Source organism: Girardinichthys multiradiatus, chromosome 3 (assembly GCF_021462225.1).
Source record: "Girardinichthys multiradiatus isolate DD_20200921_A chromosome 3, DD_fGirMul_XY1, whole genome shotgun sequence".
Lineage (NCBI taxonomy): Eukaryota > Metazoa > Chordata > Actinopteri > Cyprinodontiformes > Goodeidae > Girardinichthys > Girardinichthys multiradiatus.
Genome location: NC_061796.1, coordinates 38,077,061 through 38,096,081, shown reverse-complemented (window position 1 = coordinate 38,096,081; position 19,021 = coordinate 38,077,061). Strand labels below are relative to the sequence as shown.

At 37.3% G+C, this 19,021-nt stretch overlaps 1 pseudogene; it reads right to left on the bottom strand.

Moving 5' to 3' along the window:
* Positions 1-12,545: 12,545 nt before the first annotated feature.
* On the bottom strand, positions 12,546-16,048 carry LOC124866141 (annotated as a pseudogene).
* Between the last annotated feature and the right edge of the window lie 2,973 nt (positions 16,049-19,021).

The following is a 19,021-nucleotide window of genomic DNA, read 5'->3' as shown; positions in this document are numbered from 1 at the left end:
GAAGTATCAGCATCTTCTGATATGGTTGAAGGCAAATATGTAGAAGAAGAAGGGTCTAGGGCTGAGGTGGAAGATAAAAAATGTGAGATGTTACTGGACAGCTGTGGGTCCTGTGGGTCAAAGAAAGATGGAACGTCTGTTTGGCTGTGAGCAGGAGAGGAGGATGCGAAGCTGGTTTCTGAACTGAACCTATTGAAGTATGTGTTCAGTTCATTGGCTCTGTCCAGACCTCCATCGGTCTGATCTTCTTTCTGCTTGAAGCCTGTGATCTTTTTCATCCCTGTCCACACATCTCTGATATTGTTTTGCTGGAGCTTGCTCTCCAGCTTCTTCTTGTACACCTCCTTGCTGTCTCTTATCTTGACTTTAAGTTGCTTCTGTAAACTCCTCAATAATTCTCTGTCTCCCTCTCTGAAGGCTCTTTTTTTCTTGTTAAGCAGGTCCTTCAGGTCACTGGTGATTCAAGGTTTGTTATTGGGGAAGCATCTCACGGTTCTGGTGGGGATGATGTTATCCACACAGAAGTTTATATAGTCGGTTACACACTCAGTCATGGCATTGATGTCCTCTCCATGTGGCTGGCACAGTGCGTCCCAGTCTATAGCCTCAAAGCAACCTTGCAGAGCTTCTTCAGCCTCCTGTGACCATTTTCTCACAGTCCTCTTTATTACAGGTTGTCTCGGAACAAGGGGCTTATATTTCGAGCAGAGAAAAACAAGATTGTGATCTGATTTGCCTAGAGGAGGTTGTACTGTAGAGATGTATGAGTCCTTGACATTTGCATAAAGCAAATCCAATGTTTTGTTTTCTCTGGTAGAGCAGCTGACAAATTGTTGAAACGTTGGAAGTGTAGCAGAGAGTGAAGCATGGTTAAAATCACCAGAAATTGCCACAAAAGCATTGGGGTTTTGTGTCTGTAGCTTAGCAACAACTGAGCTGATGGCATCACATGCAGTGTCAGCAACAGCGGAAGGTGGAACGTAAACTGTTACCAAAATAACACTGGTGAACTCTCTGGGTAAATAATATGGACAAAAACTTACTGCCAACAGTTCAATATCTGGACTGCAGAGATGACACTTCACAGTAACATGTCCTGGATTACACCATCTGTTGTTCACAAGTACTGCCAGTCCACCTCCTTTACATTTGCCGCTCCTCTTTAAATCTCTGTCTGCTCGTATGGTTAAAAAGCCCGGCAGAGAGACGCTGGAGTCGGGGATATGATCCTGCAGCCATGTCTCAGTAAAACACATGATACTGCATGCCCGGTACTCTGGCTGGGTCCTTTGTAGGGCTTGGAGTTCATCCAACTTGTTTCCCGACGATCTCACATTGCCCATCAAAATCGACGGAAGAGATGGTTTGAACTTCCTCCTTCTCTCTCTTCTCTTAGCTCCTGCTCTGCATCCACGGCGTCTCCTTTTCAACTCATCAGGGATTTGGGGTTGTAGTTGAAGTATTATTTGAGCTTTTGAGATATTAATCAGCTGCTCCCGGTTGTAAGAAACAACCCCGTTGCCATGGCAATGCATCATAACAAATGTCCAAAAATAGAAAGTATTAAGAAAAATCCTCCAAGCTGCACAGCATCCGACACTGGAGTGGACAGTCATACAAAAAAAATCAACTGTATCCACCACAAGAGGAATAGTTCCCAAAAAAGAATAAATCAGAATCAAAAGTAACAGAGCTACTCCAACCTGCTGCCACCTTGAGCGGCGCAATTCAGAAAAAACTGGACATATCAGACCTTTTTCCAGACCTCCATAGTCCGAACTTTATGTTCCCTAGCAAACTGTAGCATAACTGAACATGATCATTCAGGATTTTTTTCCCACTTCCTTTATTCCTCGAAGACGGTGGTTTACCACTATTCTTTCAGTTTTAAATAATGTGTTGGACAGTTCTCAACAAAGTTTTAGTAATTTCTGCAATCTCCTTAGATGATTTCTCTACTTGATGCATGACAATGATTTGGCCCATCTTAAACAGACTGACATCTTTTCCGCAAACACAGGATGTGTCTTTTGACATGGTTGTTTAAGAAATTAGAAGCTACTCATTGTATCAACTGGGGTTAAATAACTTGTTGCCAGCTGAAACATAATCGCCCATGCAGTAATTATCCAATAGGAACCCCACAGTAAAAAAGATATAGTGAGCACTCTTACTTTGCCTCAAGATCCTCTACGCATAGCAAGTTGGTGATATAGTTAAAATTAAACTGGTGTATAGGGTGGATATCTATGCTCTGTCTTTGTGTAACACTTTGTGGTAGTTATATGTGAAAGGTCCATTATAAATAAAATGTACTTTCTTGCCCTCTAACTACTATGAAACAACTGGAAACTTGGATTTAAGAGAAAAAACAACAGAACATTGGGAAATATGAATATAACATGGTTCATGACACAGCTACGACAGATAGCTGCCATAGCTAGAATAACTGAGATGGACTCATGAAATTTAATTGGTGTGACAGGTGCTGTTCTCAGACTAACAATTTGGTAGCTATGTTGTTTTACTACAGTTGTACGCTTGCAAATAAAACAAGGCTGAATATCTATAGAAAAGTGAGATAATTAGCTGCATCTATTCACTGCCAATATCCAAATATTGATTAGATTTATAGTTGATTAAATAAAATGTAACTGAAATATATGGTTCCTATGCTAATGTTTCCCATGGCTAAAGTTCCAATTTATATTGTTTATTGGCTTCTAATTGAGTATCTCGGTAACTGTTGTTGGGACAAATAGGAATGCTAATGTATGGCTGTGCACATCAGATTAACAATACTTGTGAGAGCCAGAGCGAAAATTACAACATATACCTGAATGCGGCCCGAATTATTATTATTATTTTTAAAGAGCTGTTTTTTGCCCTGTTGTGGAATACAGGCAGACAGGGCTCAAAACAGGATGCTTTTGTATCACACACGTGAATGTTTGACTTCGCTGGCTGAGTTAGACTACTTCTTCAAAGAGCCTTCAAACGAAAAAGTTGGGTAAGGCCTGTGGTTTGTGCATTCAACAGCCTGGCCAGAAATTAAGACTAGCTGTCTTAAACCTTTTTTTTCAGAGCTTCTGCAAAAAAATAGTCTGTTGCACAGATTCCCAAGAGGAGAATCATGTCAACTACGCAACTGTCCATCTCCAAGCCTGAGAGAAGACGGCATAGGAACTGCTAGTCCAAGAAGCAGAAGCTTGCCCTAGCTTCTAAAATAGAGAGCAGCCTCCTTTGTTCATTGCTGGCTTCTCATCACCCCTTGGGACCTTCTGTCTTTGTGTTCATCAGAACAGTTCACGTCAGAGGTTGTGTCTGGGCAGAGAAAAATAGTTCAGGATATAACAATGTAAAAAAAAAATTTTAATTTTCTTTGCTTTGTGGTGTTTGCTGGCTGAGTGCCAACAGGCTTCGAGCTTTGAGGCTAGTTTATTTGTTTTGGGTTCTTCTAAAGTTAAGAAAAAACTTTATTTAGGAGAGTGGTTTGAACACAACCTCTAGTGCAAAGCGCTTTGAGTGGCCTGTATGACTGGAAAAGCGCTATATAAGTTCAGTCCATTTACCATTTAACACTCATGGTTCGATAATGTAAATTTGGCTTGGTTTATCTGTGGTTTCCGCTCATCTTATGTCCCCAACCTATATTAAATATGTCTTCAGTATGCGTTATCTGCTAGGCGAAAGCTAAAAGCGGCTAACACTAAATGGAAGCCACGGTAGCTGTGTTTACAGCATAGCTCATTCATTTTGCGCTACTATTGGCCCTAGCCCTTGTTGTTTGTGTTTATTCTATATACGTGTGCAGGGCTTGCTGTTTGAGAACGGCAGTGCTCGAATTTACTCCTTCACTTATTGTTCTATAATACTGCTGCATTGGGCTGGTATTCACAGAAAACACCTGACAGACTGGCAGTTGTTTGGCTGAGACTTAGTAGTTTAAACTTTGTTAATAATTTTTAAATATAATTATTAATAGCTGCTAATAGTCAAACCTCCAAACCTATTGTTGCACAACAGTAGAAACCAGTAGGTCTCCAAGCTACTGCGCTCAGAAAATGTTTCTTTTACTTCCTCTTCCTCATTGCATAAAATGCCTTCTAAATGTGCTCCATATCATATATCCCATAAAATTACTTTCCTCTCAGGTGGATATTGTACCACTGCCCGTGTTCTGGCAGTGGTGCATGTCTAACATCATCTCTGTTTGGTAACTTTCAGCTGTCATCTCTGGGGTTCTGTGCACAGTGTCTCTGTTTTACATTTTTTTTTTACAAATTTCTGGTAGTGAATATGACTATTGTAAGCAACAAGCATGAACACAACCGAAAAGGAAAAGTTGTAAATTAGAATAGAATAGTCTTTATTGTCATTGTACTAGGGGATACAACAAAATCGAGTGCTCGTGCTGGGCTACCATACACCACAGTAAAAAAAATAACAAAGCATTTGAGAAGGTTTTCTCTTAAAATAGAGATATGATAGATGAAGTGTAATGTACACTGCAGAAGGCATGATATGTACAACTGAACATATCAATGATGATAAATGCCCTTTAAACTGTTATAGCTGTATTTTCGCTATATTACATCAAAATCCATTTTTACTTAGAGATTCATTTGAGCTTTTCTCTGCAGTAATTTACCATATTGAAAGGCAACAACCGTTGGACAGGTAGCTCTGGAGTTTTCCCGCAGCAGCCAATACAAGACCAGATACGGAGAAGAGAATTTAATGGGCCTAGAGGTAAAATCTGGATGGAACTGCACTTCAACAAAATAACAATGATCTAAAAAAATAAAGGATAGAATTGAGGAGATTGTTAAAACCTCCTATACATTACAACTTCATTCATTACACTACAAATATGCCTAAAACATGCAGGTAAATTTTTTCCAAAAGCATAGTAGAGTTTTCAGCTGTTCCCTTATTGAGGGGTTGTCACAGCAAATCAGCACAACTTGCACACAGACTTGACAGATGTTTTATGCCATATGCCCTTCCTTATGGAAGCAAATCGTTACCATATTTCAAATGAAAAAGCATTTCAGAAATGCTTTTTCATTTTAAGAATGTGGCTGCATTGTTTGACTCATAAATTAAATTAGTTATCAATAATCCTATTTGCATTTTAATTTTCTTCTTCAAGACTGCTCATTCTTTCACTTAATTAAAATGAAAAAGAAAAAGACATTTGAGATTTATTTTTCAAAATGTACCCCAGCAAATAGATACCACAATTCAATTTGAAATGTAAAATTTGAAAATGAAAAAGCATTTCCAGAAATGCTTTTTCATTTTAAGAATGTGGCTGCGTTATTTGACCCATAAATAAAATTAGTAATCAATCATCCTATTTGCATTTTAATTTTCTTCTTCAAGACTGCTCATTCTTTCACTTAATTAAAATGAAAAAGAAAAAGACATTTGAGATTTATTTTTCAAAATATGCCCCAGCAAATAGATACCAATATTCAATTTGAAATGTAAAATGTTAAAATGAAAAAGCATTTCCAGAAATTTCCAGTTCTGCCTGCCACTGCCACAAATTGAGCTCGGCCCTGCTGCAATTCAATCAATTTCTCGGCACGTTTGCAATGTAATGCACTGCAGGCGTGCACAGCGCATCCCACCGAACAAGATGGGTAGCTCGGTCAGCAGGGAGCTGAGGAAGAGCGGCTGCTGACGTCACTCTTCTGCGCCCGCAGCTCGGAATGCTTTTTCGTTTTCGAGTTCTGGGCAGTTCTTTGCGGGCAGACTACGAAAACGAAAAAGCAATGTCTGCTTTGTTTTCTTTTTGATTATGGCATAAAATGTGCAGGCGTGAAGAAGAAAATGCAAATGCAAATAGGATGATTGATTACTAATTTTATTTATGGGTCAAATAACGCAGCCGTATTCTTAAAATGAAAAAGCATTTCTGGAAATGCTTTTTCATTTTCAAATTTTACATTTCAAATTGAATCTTGGTATCTATTTGCTGGGGCATATTTTGAAAAATAAATCTCAAAAGTATTTTTCTTTTTCATTTTAATTAAGTGAAAGAATGAGCAGTCTTGAAGAAGAAAATTAAAATGCAAATAGGATTATTGATAACTAATTTAATTTATGAGTCAAACAATGCAGCCACATTCTTAAAATGAAAAAGCATTTCTGAAATGCTTTTTCATTTGAAATATGGTAACGATTTGCTTCCATACTTCCTGACACAACTGGGAATCAAACCCAGCTCCTCCATACCAAGGATGTGGACTTAAGCTGCTACACAACAAAGGGGTGATTGTACCAAGAGAATCATGACTCATATAATTTCATAACAGTGTGCAAGCATTTTTTTAATACAGTATTTACTCACGCTCTGATTCAACAACCTCCATTCTCTCTTCTTGTACATATTGACCACCAAAATAAAGTCCACTTTTTTCAAAGTGGTACTTCAGCTCCGGATTTACCTTTAATGAGCATAACGGTTTTCAGAGAAGTGGGTCTTCTTTTGTACAACTCAAACAATTCCTGGAATATGCCTCATATGGTTATGGAACTCCAGAGTACATTTTCATATTTGAGTATGGTTTTAAACAAAAATGCTATTCATACCTTAAAAAAGCCTTTACAGGCTTGTTTTTGTTTTGTTTCCCTCAAATCCGTGTCTGTGTCTCATCAACATATTATTTTCCTTCAACAATAATACGTTGTTTATTACAAAAAAATGTTTGTAGAAGAAACACAGCATTCTTAGTATACTGTGTTGGATTTGAAAATGGTCAGCCTCTTTCCAAACCTCATACTCACTCCAATTTGTTGTGCACTGGCATGTCAATCACCTGTCAAGATCAAATAGAACGCGAAGCCTTCCCTGTTGACATAATGTAATATGAGCACAATGTGAAAAAGAAGACAGCCTACCACAGTGGAGTTGGCATCTGTAAACAACAAGTGAAAGTGAAATCAGCTCTGTTTCCAACAGCTTTTAATTTTTTACTGCTAATACATTTTTTAAAAGTGAAACAAAAGGTTTACTTTATATAACCTTTTTTTTCACATGCTCTTTTACTCACCTTTCCTTTTAAGACCAAGTTCCTAAACTCACACACTACTAGCTGCATGTCAAAACAAACCCCTGCACACAAAAAAACAAAGACAGCAGTATTCTATAAGTAGAAGCATTTAAATTAAAATCAGAAAAGAGATCTGCACAGTGCAAACAGTTCTCATGTATAACACAATGTAAAATATCTGAACCTTAAAGGTATTCTGCTGTAAATTAGTATTTGAGTCAATGAACTGGGGATGTGTAATAACTTTCTGGTTTGTCTGTGCATGAACGTGGTTTTCTTTCAGTGCAAACATGTGAGAAATAATGTACGAATCATCATGTTTAACCTTTTATATGTATCGTAGTCTATAGAGTGGGTGTTGATGGTATAATTGCCAAATTGTGTGTTTTCTTTTTACTTGGCAGCCAGATTTTCTGAGTTCCCATTCGGAAACAAAGCAAGAACGCCCCTCTGAAGTAGGAATTCTGATAGAAAATGTCAAGGATCCCTGAGCAGTCCTGAGTCCAGTACCCATAAATCCCGGCCGAAGATACAGCTATATACCATTTATTAGCACTTTTTTTCTCATTGAATCTCATTAAATCAATGGTACACATAGTACTGTAAACGATCTTTTATAAAAATGCTTCTTTACTATTAGTATGCATCAAATTAAGGGAAACACATTGTTATTGGCTCTTATTGCTAATAGTAGTTAATGTCACAATACAAAGCTCAGTCGTTTTCAAAATTACAACTAAAACAGGCTCAACTCAGGTATGATGTCTGCCCCAAATCTGAGATCCAACACCCACGACAAATAGAATCTATAACAAGCCATTGTTGGAGACTGTCACTCCATACACAGCTGCCTATTGGGCAGTTAGTGTAAGTTCACAAAAAATGTCTTCAAACACACAAGACCAGCAGTCAGACAGAAATGCTTAGCACATTATGAATATTAGACCTTTGTCTCTGCACATACAATACCCTAACAGGTACAAAATATTTGTAATGTTTTTTAACAGCTAAGAACTAATGTTGTTAAAACACTGAAGTATTGATTATATTTTTGGAGGAAATTGCGGTGACCTATCTGCCCATAAAGTGAACATTATGCATCACTGGATATATTTTACTGATATCAAATAAGGAGGCAATACCTTTTTTATACCATTACCTTTTTACCACAGCTGATGTTTCAGTTCTTATTAGAATTATGTATAGAATGACTTTTTAGAAAATTATACAACAATAGCAGAGATTTTTTATCCCCACTGACCACCCACTGACCAGACCAGACATGACATCCTTCAGGAAGCAGTGTTATTACCTGGATGGCTCCAGGGTGAAAAATCATACAGAGTATTAAAAATGTGATAACATAAGGCAATATTGTTCGATAAATTTGAACAATCCCCTATCTGTGGTAACATTTTGAAGATAAATTATTTGTTTTTATAACCGTTCCACTGGAACTGTTATCAGTGACAAAAATATGATTTTGTAATGACAGTATTGATCTGTGGCTTACAGGTCACAGTATGGGTGAGTGAATTATCTGTGTAGTGTTACATTTGTTGTGATTACTTTTGGTGCAAAGTTTATTTGCTGTGGAAGTGCAAAGTGAGTTGTTTCATCCAAATAGCAAGAATCTGAGCAGTACGTTGGTGTATTGCATGTTAACTCATTTTTACACAGCGCTTACCTTTGCATGGATTGAAGTAGTTTTGACATAGTCACTGGGTGTTTTACTGTGGATAAGATTTGGGTCAAAATCTTTATTGTGTTTGCACTCACTCTCAGCTTTCATTCAGCGCAAAATCAGTTTTTCTCTTACTTTTAGGTTCATCAAGAGATTTGTAGTCAAACTATATCCACAAGAATGTGACTCGGATAATTCTGAAGTGAGGTAATTTTTTCATAATGATATTGTAAAGGTGATTACTATATAAAGGTGATCAGTAATTATGATAGTGTTGTTGACAATCATCGTGTGATGTGGCCACATATATCAATTTTATGTAGAAGTGGTAAGACAGAGAAGAGATCTGATTGTAAATCAAGATGTAGGTTAATGGGAGGGCTGAACAGGACCTGGATTTGAAAGGATTTAATAGCAGAGACGATACTACATGAAGGACAAAAACTCTACTACAGTGTCTACTCTAGGTTCTTAAAGGAGTACAGAAACTGGAGTGTGTAGTAAGAATGAGGGAGGGACATTTAGGAGTCATCAAGATGTCAGAGTGCACAAATGGGGCTTGTTGCTGTCAGTCACAATCTTGCACAAGTCTTAAGAAACCAGGTCAAAGCTATCAAAGCTAATTTCTTACTGAGTAACAAAAGGAATAAGAAAGAAGATCAAGTCAAATAGGTTTGACATTGAGCCATTGCAGAGTTTCAACAAAAAAGGTGGAAATGATGTGTGTCTTAAGGTTAACTAGTCCAATAAAATACTGGATTTTCTATGTTGTTAGGAAATGACAGGGTGATGAATGACATCTGAAGGGTAATTGCATGGCTGCACCTCTGTAAATTAGGGTATCATTGAAACTTACATAGATTCATTAGACACATTATGACTTATTTCAAGGATTTATTTAGCTCAATCAGGATGTTTAGGCTTACAGCTAATAAAGATAAAAAAATAAAAAAAGTATATGAATAAACAGAATATGACATAAGACCAAAAACGTTTTGTTTTTTTTATAAAAAATGTCAGCCAGTTCTGCAGGTGCTGTACAGTAATTGAACTCAATACTTTGTCAGGGTTTCTTTTGGGCTAATGACTGTATTAAAGCAGCCAGTGGCTTGGCGGTGATCAACCTGTGGCACTGCTGAGGTGTTAGGGAAGTGCAGATTGCTTTATTAGTGGCTTTTAGCTCGTCTACATTGTTGGATCTTTTGTCTCTTATTTTTCTCTTGACAATGTTAATTAAGCCCGGCAAGCAGAGGGATGCCCGTTTTCGAAGGCTCTAAAAGTTTGTCAAACATTGCAAAATAAATCAGACACAGTAACAGTTGCAATAGTGGTTCCATTTGAAACATATTGTGTTTTATGTCTTACCTTTTACACAGGTATCAAAAGTACTTGATTCATTTAAATTCTGTAATTTCAGGCGGAAATTGCTCTAAAACCCCTCAGGACTTAACAGGTTAAACAGATGCTCTGTTCAGGCCAGTTTGCTGGCCAATCCAACACAGTTATGCCATGGTCATTAAGTATGATTGGAATATTGGCAGTTTGGGCAGGTTCCACGGCTTATTGGAGAATCAAATATGTATCTTCATAAACCTTGCCAGCAGAGGAAAGCATGAGGTGCTCTAAAATGTATTTATTTTTCAGTAAACATGATCAAGAGAGTTCACATGCTGGAAAAAATTGGAAGTTTAGTTGTTAGGGATGCATGGTTGAAGTTCCCTGCTACAATGTGTATTCCATTTGGACAATCACAAAGCAGTTCTCTTATAATAGCAGTCAGATGACTTAGAGCTGTGCTAACATTGGCATCAGGGGCTATGTAGGCAGCAGGAACAGTTACTACAGTTAGCTCTCGAGGGAGATTAAAAAGCCTGCAGAGTATTGCCAAGGTTTCCAAGTCAGGGGAACACTGCTTGGCAACAATTCTGTTCTTGGTGCAGATAAATACTCAATCCTCCTCCTCTACTCTTACCAGAGTTGTTGTTTCTGTCCTGCCAATAGTTAGAATGGCCTGTTAGTTTTACTGCATTGTCTGAAAGTCATCACACAGCAGGTCTGAATATATGTGTTTATATAGGATGGACTTCGCATTCATGAGTAAGAAGCTCTGAAGTGGAGGTCGATGGGGTATTATTCTGTAGGCCAAATTATGGCCATAGCACAACATTTTAAGGTAAAAATAAAGATAGAGGTGCTCTACTGTTTTAATTCTGAAAGTGTGTTGGATCGCAGTAGAGGAATTTTTGCATGAGCGAAACTACATAAGAAGCAAACATGTAATAGTTTGTAGCTGCCCACGATCCCCTCTTCTTGTATTTTACTGGCTGTCCTTTGGGACCAGAAAGTTAAATGTTGGGCAAATGTGGATGGAAGGAAGTGGTGCTGCAGGAGATAAGAGGTTGACTGCTGTGAGAGCAAAAGTCATAAGTGAAGTGGCATAATAGTTGGATAGACTTCATGATACAAAGTATTGTTGACATTGGAAGAAAGACATGTGCATGCTGTGAAAGTGCAGCTATAAAGTCTTATGTCTAAAGTCTCCCAATTTGTCCCATCCCAGAAACTGTTGCAAATGGCATGTGGCTAGGGGGGAGAGGGGCATTTGATAACAGTAAAAGGTTGTTTCTCTCAAACATAAAGACGTTGCTTCAAAAGTCAAGTATAAAAGTTAACATCCAAATGCTTCACAACGTAAAATGCAAAGAGTTATGGGACTTTCTCAACAACAGGTTATAATACTCACACAATCAAGAGTTAAGGAATGCACAGGATGAATGTCTGTGCATACAGTCAAAGCCAAAACCTGATACTGGAAATGTTTTTACTACACCTGAAGGTATGGTATTAAAGCATGTCATGCAAGTGCATTTGAAAAACATTTAAACATTATCCACAAACATTTTTGTGCCTCCATGATGGAGGACAAGTGATAATTTGTGGTGTGATGAATAAAAATGTAAAAATGCTCTTCAAGATGAAAGTGTCCTGCAAAAACATTAATGCCCTTTAAAATATGAAAAGGTTTGTCACATTACAACCACAAACATGACTGTATTTTATTGGGATTTTATGTCATGCATCCACACAATGTAGTGTATAATAGTAAAGTAGTGAATAATGAAGAAGGAATGGACACATGGTTCTTGTACGTTTATTGTAAATAAAAACTGGAATTATGTGGTCTTTATTAGTATGAGGTGTGGATCTCAGTAGCTCCTCCAGAGTTACCATTGACCACTTGGCTGCTTCTCTGATTAATGCCATCCCTGCCTGGTCTGTCAGTTTAGGTGGTAAGCTAATTCTTGGTTTGCTGTTGTGCCTCTGTTGGATGCTCAAGTCTTGGAGCTCAAGGCTTGTTTTATAATGCAACCCTAGTTTATACTTCCACCCACTTTATCCCTGACCAGTTTGGTGTTTTTTCTTTGTCATCATGATGCTATTTGTTCACTAATGTTCTCTGACAAACTTCTGAGGCCTCTACAGAACCGATGGATTTATGACTATGTACAGATGGACTCTATTTAGTGATTGCACCAGAATTTATTTTCATGTATCAGAGTAAAGAGGCCTTAATAGAAAAGCAGGCTACACTTTTTAGATCTTTACTTAAAAAAATGCTAAACTTTGTACCTCAACAAGATGTGGTCGTGACTTATTGTGGAAAAGGCTGAAAGAGTATTAATACTTTTGCAGGGCCCTGGAATTAATTTAAACAACCCTCAAGCTTTTCATCAATTGATATTTGACTTGAATAATTACATTGTGTCATTTAAAACCTAAGTTGAAGAACATTTTTTTCAGTAACATTTGGTTCTACTATAACAAGTTTCTTCCCAGCTTTGCGCCAGTTTTTCCCATTTAAGAACTGCAGAGTTTTTGCCATGATATTTAACTGGGTCATCTTTTTTAGCTGTGGTATCAAAGTCAGCAGACACCATGTACTTTCATAACAACAGACAGCAGACATTAAAAAAAGTTTAGTCAACATCATACCAACAGGTAAGCTGGTCTGTAAATATAGGCATGCATGAAGCATTTTTCAGGTTTTACAAGTCATCTGAGGTATCAGTGTTCTTGTTGTGAAAAGAATGTATTAAAAATTTGCATATCTTGACCTCTAGTTTTTGATTAATGGCAAGGGTCGAGTGCTCTAAGGCCTTAATAACAGATGTATAGGAGTCAGATACCTTTGTGTATTTCCCCACCAAGGTCATAGGAGCACGCACCCGGAGACGGTCAGAGCTGAAAACAGAAGACATTTGTTTACAGTAACAAATCCTGGTGTGGTCTCATCATATGAATATGGGAAGTGACTAAAATATGAGTATTACAGTAAGGAGTGTCTTTTATTTGGAGAACTCAGCATTCGTTGGGTATAACAACTCCCCGTGGTGAAACTGAGATAAAACTAAATATCACATAACTGAGAGGTATTTGTGCTCAACTGTAAAAATATGCAGCAGGGGAAAAGATTATGCACCTTCTGGAGAATTCTTTACATTTCTTAAGCATCTTTCTGGGCCTCGCTTTCACAGGGAGGTTCTGTTCATGGCAAAAATCATTAATAGCCCTCTGATCTTCCAGCAGCAGAGACTCTCTATATACCGGGAAGACATCATGGATACAGATTACCTGAAAAGAGTGTTATTTTACAATATTCGTTTACAAATTATTTAACAAAATTATGGTTTGACAATTAAAAGAAATATTTGAAACACCAGAAAGGTTTTCAGTTTTCAATTTTCGCTTATACTGGCTTGTAAAAGTATTCCAGCCCCTTAAAATTTGTAATTTTAGTGCCACAAATTAAGTATGTTATTGGTATTTTATGAGATAGAGCATAAAATAATCATAATCACACAATTCTGAAGTGGAAGCAAACTATGCATGGTTTTAAAAATGTTTTTTCTAAACAAAATCTTAAAGGTTGGACATGCATTTTATATTCATTCCCTTAACCCCCACCTGAATACACCTAAAAAAAAAACAGGCCCATTCATCGCCCTTCAGACATCAGGTAATTATTACGTTTAGTCCACCAGGGTGAAATTTAATCAGAGGAAAGAGTATGGCCGGCCATCATCTTTTATTAACAAGAAAACTGAATTTCACAAGTGCAAAATTTAAGTGGTTTTCCAAATGCATAATATCTTGTCTTAACTCTATATCTGGACATTTAAGGGGAAGATAACACAATACCTATGTGGGATTTACATGACAAACCAGGGAGATTCTTTCCTTGATGGAGGTTTCTAGAAGTACTGCACAGAGGCACATAATCTAACCAAAAGAATTTGTGTATTAGGATAATTTAAAGCAGTAACTTTATACTGCTGACATTAAATATGCTCATTTTCAGGCCCAAAACTGCCCCAGGGGCTTGAGAAACAGCAATTTACTTTAACTTATAGCATCTTGCTACATGCACAGTGTCAGCAACTATGTAACAAAACAGTCTTAAGGTGGGTTTTTAACTTTGATAATGTTTGAAAGAAAAAAAAAAAAAGAACCTGTTACTTCTTAAACCGTCCGCAGCAGTGTATACACATCTTTAGGTTTCCAACAGTGCTAACTTTTAGTTCTGGCCCAAATATTTTCTCCTAACCCACAACCAGTTCTGCTGGACCAGAGGAAAGAACAAAATGAGACCTTTATGTTCTTGGACCTTGTTTTTGACACTTATTCTCGGCAGAACCTTTTCTTGTGTGATGTTTGATAGCTATTGTTTGGTTTGCCAGAAATACGAAGTGGTCTTGGTTATTATGTTGACAAATGCTGGAGTGGGTGGGACCTATGTAGACTTCCCAGATGTTCTGCACTTGAGTTCTTGGGAAGCATGAAATGTCCTGGCCAAATTTCTCAGTTTTGGTGGAGTATGTACAAACTGAGAAAAGCAGATTAAGAAGTCGCAGCAAAGTAACATTTTGAAGACCTGCTTAGAACTTCACAGAACCTCAATTAAAAAAAAATCCAACCTACCCCTTTAAAGACTAAATAAGATACAACTTGCCTATCTGGAGTTAAATCCACCCCCCTTAGCTCTCGCACACTGTTCTGGGTCCGTCTGGTTTTCTGTTCTCCTGTGGTATTGGTCTGATTAAAAAAAAGAAAAAAAAAAAATGTGTAAAACCTAAATTATTATTACTTAAATTAACAAAATACATTACATTAAATATCAGAAAAATATTAGCAATGCTGTGGAAACTGATCATCCTCATGGTGACGATTACATCCAATGTGTGCTTGCTAAAGAACCCTACCTGTAGTATCAAGCTAAGATGGACGCTGCAGGCGTTTTTTCTCTTCACTTTGAACTTGAACTGTCATGGCATCCCTGCACTGCCATGCTCTCAATGTCCCCTGCTGTGCCTTCCAGCTGTTGACACAAAACAATGACTTGGACCACAGATATTCAAGGAACACAGTTGCTTTATTACATCTTGCCACAGCAATGGAGGGAACAGTGCTGTGGCCAGTGGGGGTACTGGAACCGTAATACTGTCAGAGGAGGTTTGAAGTATGCTTTATGAGGAGAACTGCCAGAGGTAGGGTAATTATCTAACTTAGCTTATGAGGATGTAATGCTTCTCTGGTGCAGTTTTTAAAGATGAAATGAGTTTTGCAGTGCCTCCGATGAAAGCAACTCTTGATTTATAACACCAAGAGTTACCATCTTTAACATAAATTGGGTATATTGTGTGCTTTTCTTTCAACGTTCACATTGTTGTAAACATGGCCAACCTGAAAGAAAAGGGCTATTTTACAACATCCCTTCAACAAATCCATTATTATACCCTGTGATTTTGCTTGAGTCTCTTGAAAATGACTTTTGTTGTTCTGCTTCACTGACATCCATTTGTGCAGGTACAGTGGTTTCTGGCCCCTTTTGCTCAATGCTGCAGATATCTTATATCGCTTCAGGCAGCGTACTCGCTTTCAGTTTTGATTGAAAACCTAAATTTCTATAACTCACTAAAAACAACAACCTGGTTTCAAATCATATTGTGCACAATGGGAGTCGACTGTAAACGTGACATTTTGACTTTTCAAAACTGTGGTGGGTTTTTGTTCAATGTGAAAGTAAAATACATGCTGGCCATCAGCCATGACGAAGCTCCATTTGCTGAGAACTACTAGCCTCTGTAACACACACTTGAGGCCCCACATCATCGTCATCAACTGAAATCCTTGCTTGCTTCATTCCCTGTTCCTGAATGACATCTGTAATGTGGGGTACCACAAAAAAAAAAAAAAAAAAATGGATTAACAGAATATCAAAAAGGTTAACTAAGCATACCATGTCATCAAATATGCAGATAAATAAACCTGCATGCATTTACATGTTACAAGTGAAACATTTAATATTTGTTGCCTCTAATAAGACCAAATCTAGATCCACACAACCCTAAACAAACAAATACTTTTATAAAAAATACAGACTATACATCCATTCATTATCAAAGAATAACAATTTATGGCTATTCACTTATCCTCAACAGAAAAGTGTGAAAAATTATTAAACAGTGAAAAATCACATTTTAAAAACAAAATCTTGGGCTAGTACCCATCATGCCCAGGACCCCACCCTCATCTTCCATCCTGCTCACACTGCCCGCGACCCACCTTTTTTCTCCCTGCAGTTGGTGATCCCAAAAAAGAGCTGGCCTTCTGGGATATTGTCATACTGAGTCCCAGGAGGTGAGTATTAACCACCAGGACTCCCCACCCCCCCAGCCTGGCAGCACAAGAGTGCCAATGTCTCCATAAGTTGTCTGCCATTCATCATTAGGTACCATTAGACCCATTTGTTGTTGGAGACCCTAACAAGATTTAACTATCAATTTCAGAGTTAAGTACATCTCACAACATTAGAAACAAATTTTCAGTAATTCAATACAAAAGTGAAACTCATACAGTGGGTAAAATAAGTATTCAACATGTCTAACAAAGTATATTTCTAATGTTTCTGTTGAAATGTATTTACAGCACGTGTCAGTAACAATCAAAGTAATCCACAAACAAAGAATGCTCCAGTAAGCCCAATTGGAGCCATAATCTGGAAGTGGAAAGAACATAATTTCACCTTAAACCAGCCTGGTATGATTTCTGACAGAGGAGTCAGCAGAATAATTAAAAGAGTTATACAAGATGCAAGGAACACTGACAGAAGGCCTCAATGTTTCCCATGAGGAGTTCAACCCCTTTTCTTACAAGTCCAAGTGAGATGCTTCTGACATTGTCCATGGAGTACCACTCTAGAGTGGTTAAAACACAAGAAACCTGCAAGTTGGAACCCATGTCCTGGATATATCTGTGCGTGGTGGCTCTCAAGGGACTTATTGCAACCACAGTCTGCGTCTTGTATATGTTAACCAAACTCATAAAATAGGCTTTCTTAAACCCATGAAGCCTTTTGTTATGCCACATGTATTCCCTTTACTTAACTTTCCAATAATATGCTTGGATACAGCACTCTGTAAACAGCAAGCAATATTTTGCAATGACCTTTTGTGGCTTATCCTCCTTTGTGGAGGCTGTCAGAGACAGCGTGCCAGACAACTGTCAAGTCAGCTCTGTTCCAATGATTGTGCAGGCCATAATGTAACATCTTGCTATTAAAATAATTTTTATTGATCTTATTATTGAATGTATGCAAATATTCAAATTATCTTTTTTGTATTTTCATTAACTGTAATCTTTAATTATCAATATCAGCAGAAATAAGTGCTTCATCACCGTGCATATAAAGAATCTATAAAATATATGATTTCAACTTGAATGTAATTATTGGAAGAAATAACATTGAATTAGTTTTGAATTGACTTAGAAACACCTGTAAACCGTTTTTTTTTACTACTTACAAGCAACCTTACCACCAGATGGCATTAGTGTTCCATGTTGTTTTATTCAGGCAAGCTTAATTAAGCTTTAACAATGCAGAACAATATTCAGAAATAATGAGAACTCTGTGTTTATGAGAGAAAATATGCCACCAGAGTGTGGAAATACACAGATTAATACAAATAAAGCCATGAATTTTGTCATATATCCTGGCTCAGTAATGAGACAAACAACAAGCCAATCCTGTTTAAAATCTCAATTTATATGGTAACTGTGTCTCAGGGATATGAAAGTTTTCCAAAGTATTCACTGCTGTGCTGCTCCAGTTTTGCTGCGGGTAATGAGAGCGGTGATTTTAATTCATTTCTGTCCATGATCTTGATCTAATTAAAGGCTTTATCCCTGCCACCTCATTTTCTTAAGTTGTTCCCTTCAATTACATTTGACAACTGAGCACAGACACACATTAACCTCCTGCATCAAGTTGCACAGACCTGAGTTCATTTTTTTAGGGCTTAACATAAAAAACAGGGCTGTTCAAATGTAATTTCACCTTCTTGAATGTATGCAAAACACATCTGAGGAAAGACCTCAATCTGTCACGCAGCCATTTTCTCTCCATTTTGTCAGGTAAAGTTAGCAAAACAACATCCACCATTTTCAATATGTTGACAGATCAGAGAAAAGACATGACTCACCCTTATTTGTTTAGTGTTTTGTCCAACACCTCTTAATTTTTATTTCTCCAAAAGAACAAAAGGAGGTCAGTGTCTATAAAGACATATAAATAATGTGTTGAAATTTTGCAATTTAGAAAATGATTTAAAAGAATCATACTAAACTGATTGAGTATAATAAAACCTTCATGGAAGCCCCTAGACTTGTGATAAAAAACAGTATTAGTATTAGTACTAGTATTAGACTTAACAGTACATCACTAATTCAATAAGATATTTTCTCAAAACAAGAGATAGAAATATTATGAATTAGTAATATAAAGTGTTGTCTGTTCCTGATCTTACAGTGTTCCTAGCAGAAATACTGGAGATTTGTTTGATTGTGTTTTTACTCAAAATGCTTCAATTGACTTTTTGTACACAGTTTAACTGTAAGGGGTTTTCCCATTAAAGGAAATTTTTCTGCTGTAACCATTAACAAAGCAAGGCAAGGGACTTTTGCATGTATAACAATATTCCTAAGCATCACATGAAACGATAGAATGCAAATTTAATACAAATAAACAATAAAAATGAATTGATGAAGGATTGTTTGAGTTTCAAGAGAAAGTGGCAATAAACAACAATGTTTCTATTCCTGATTTAAAAGTGCAAACTGTTTCTGCATATCTCAGGTTTCCAAGCAGTTGGTTTCCAAGCTGAGGAGTACAGAGACTATTTACTGCCTCCCCTTGTTTAGGTCTGGACATTGGAAC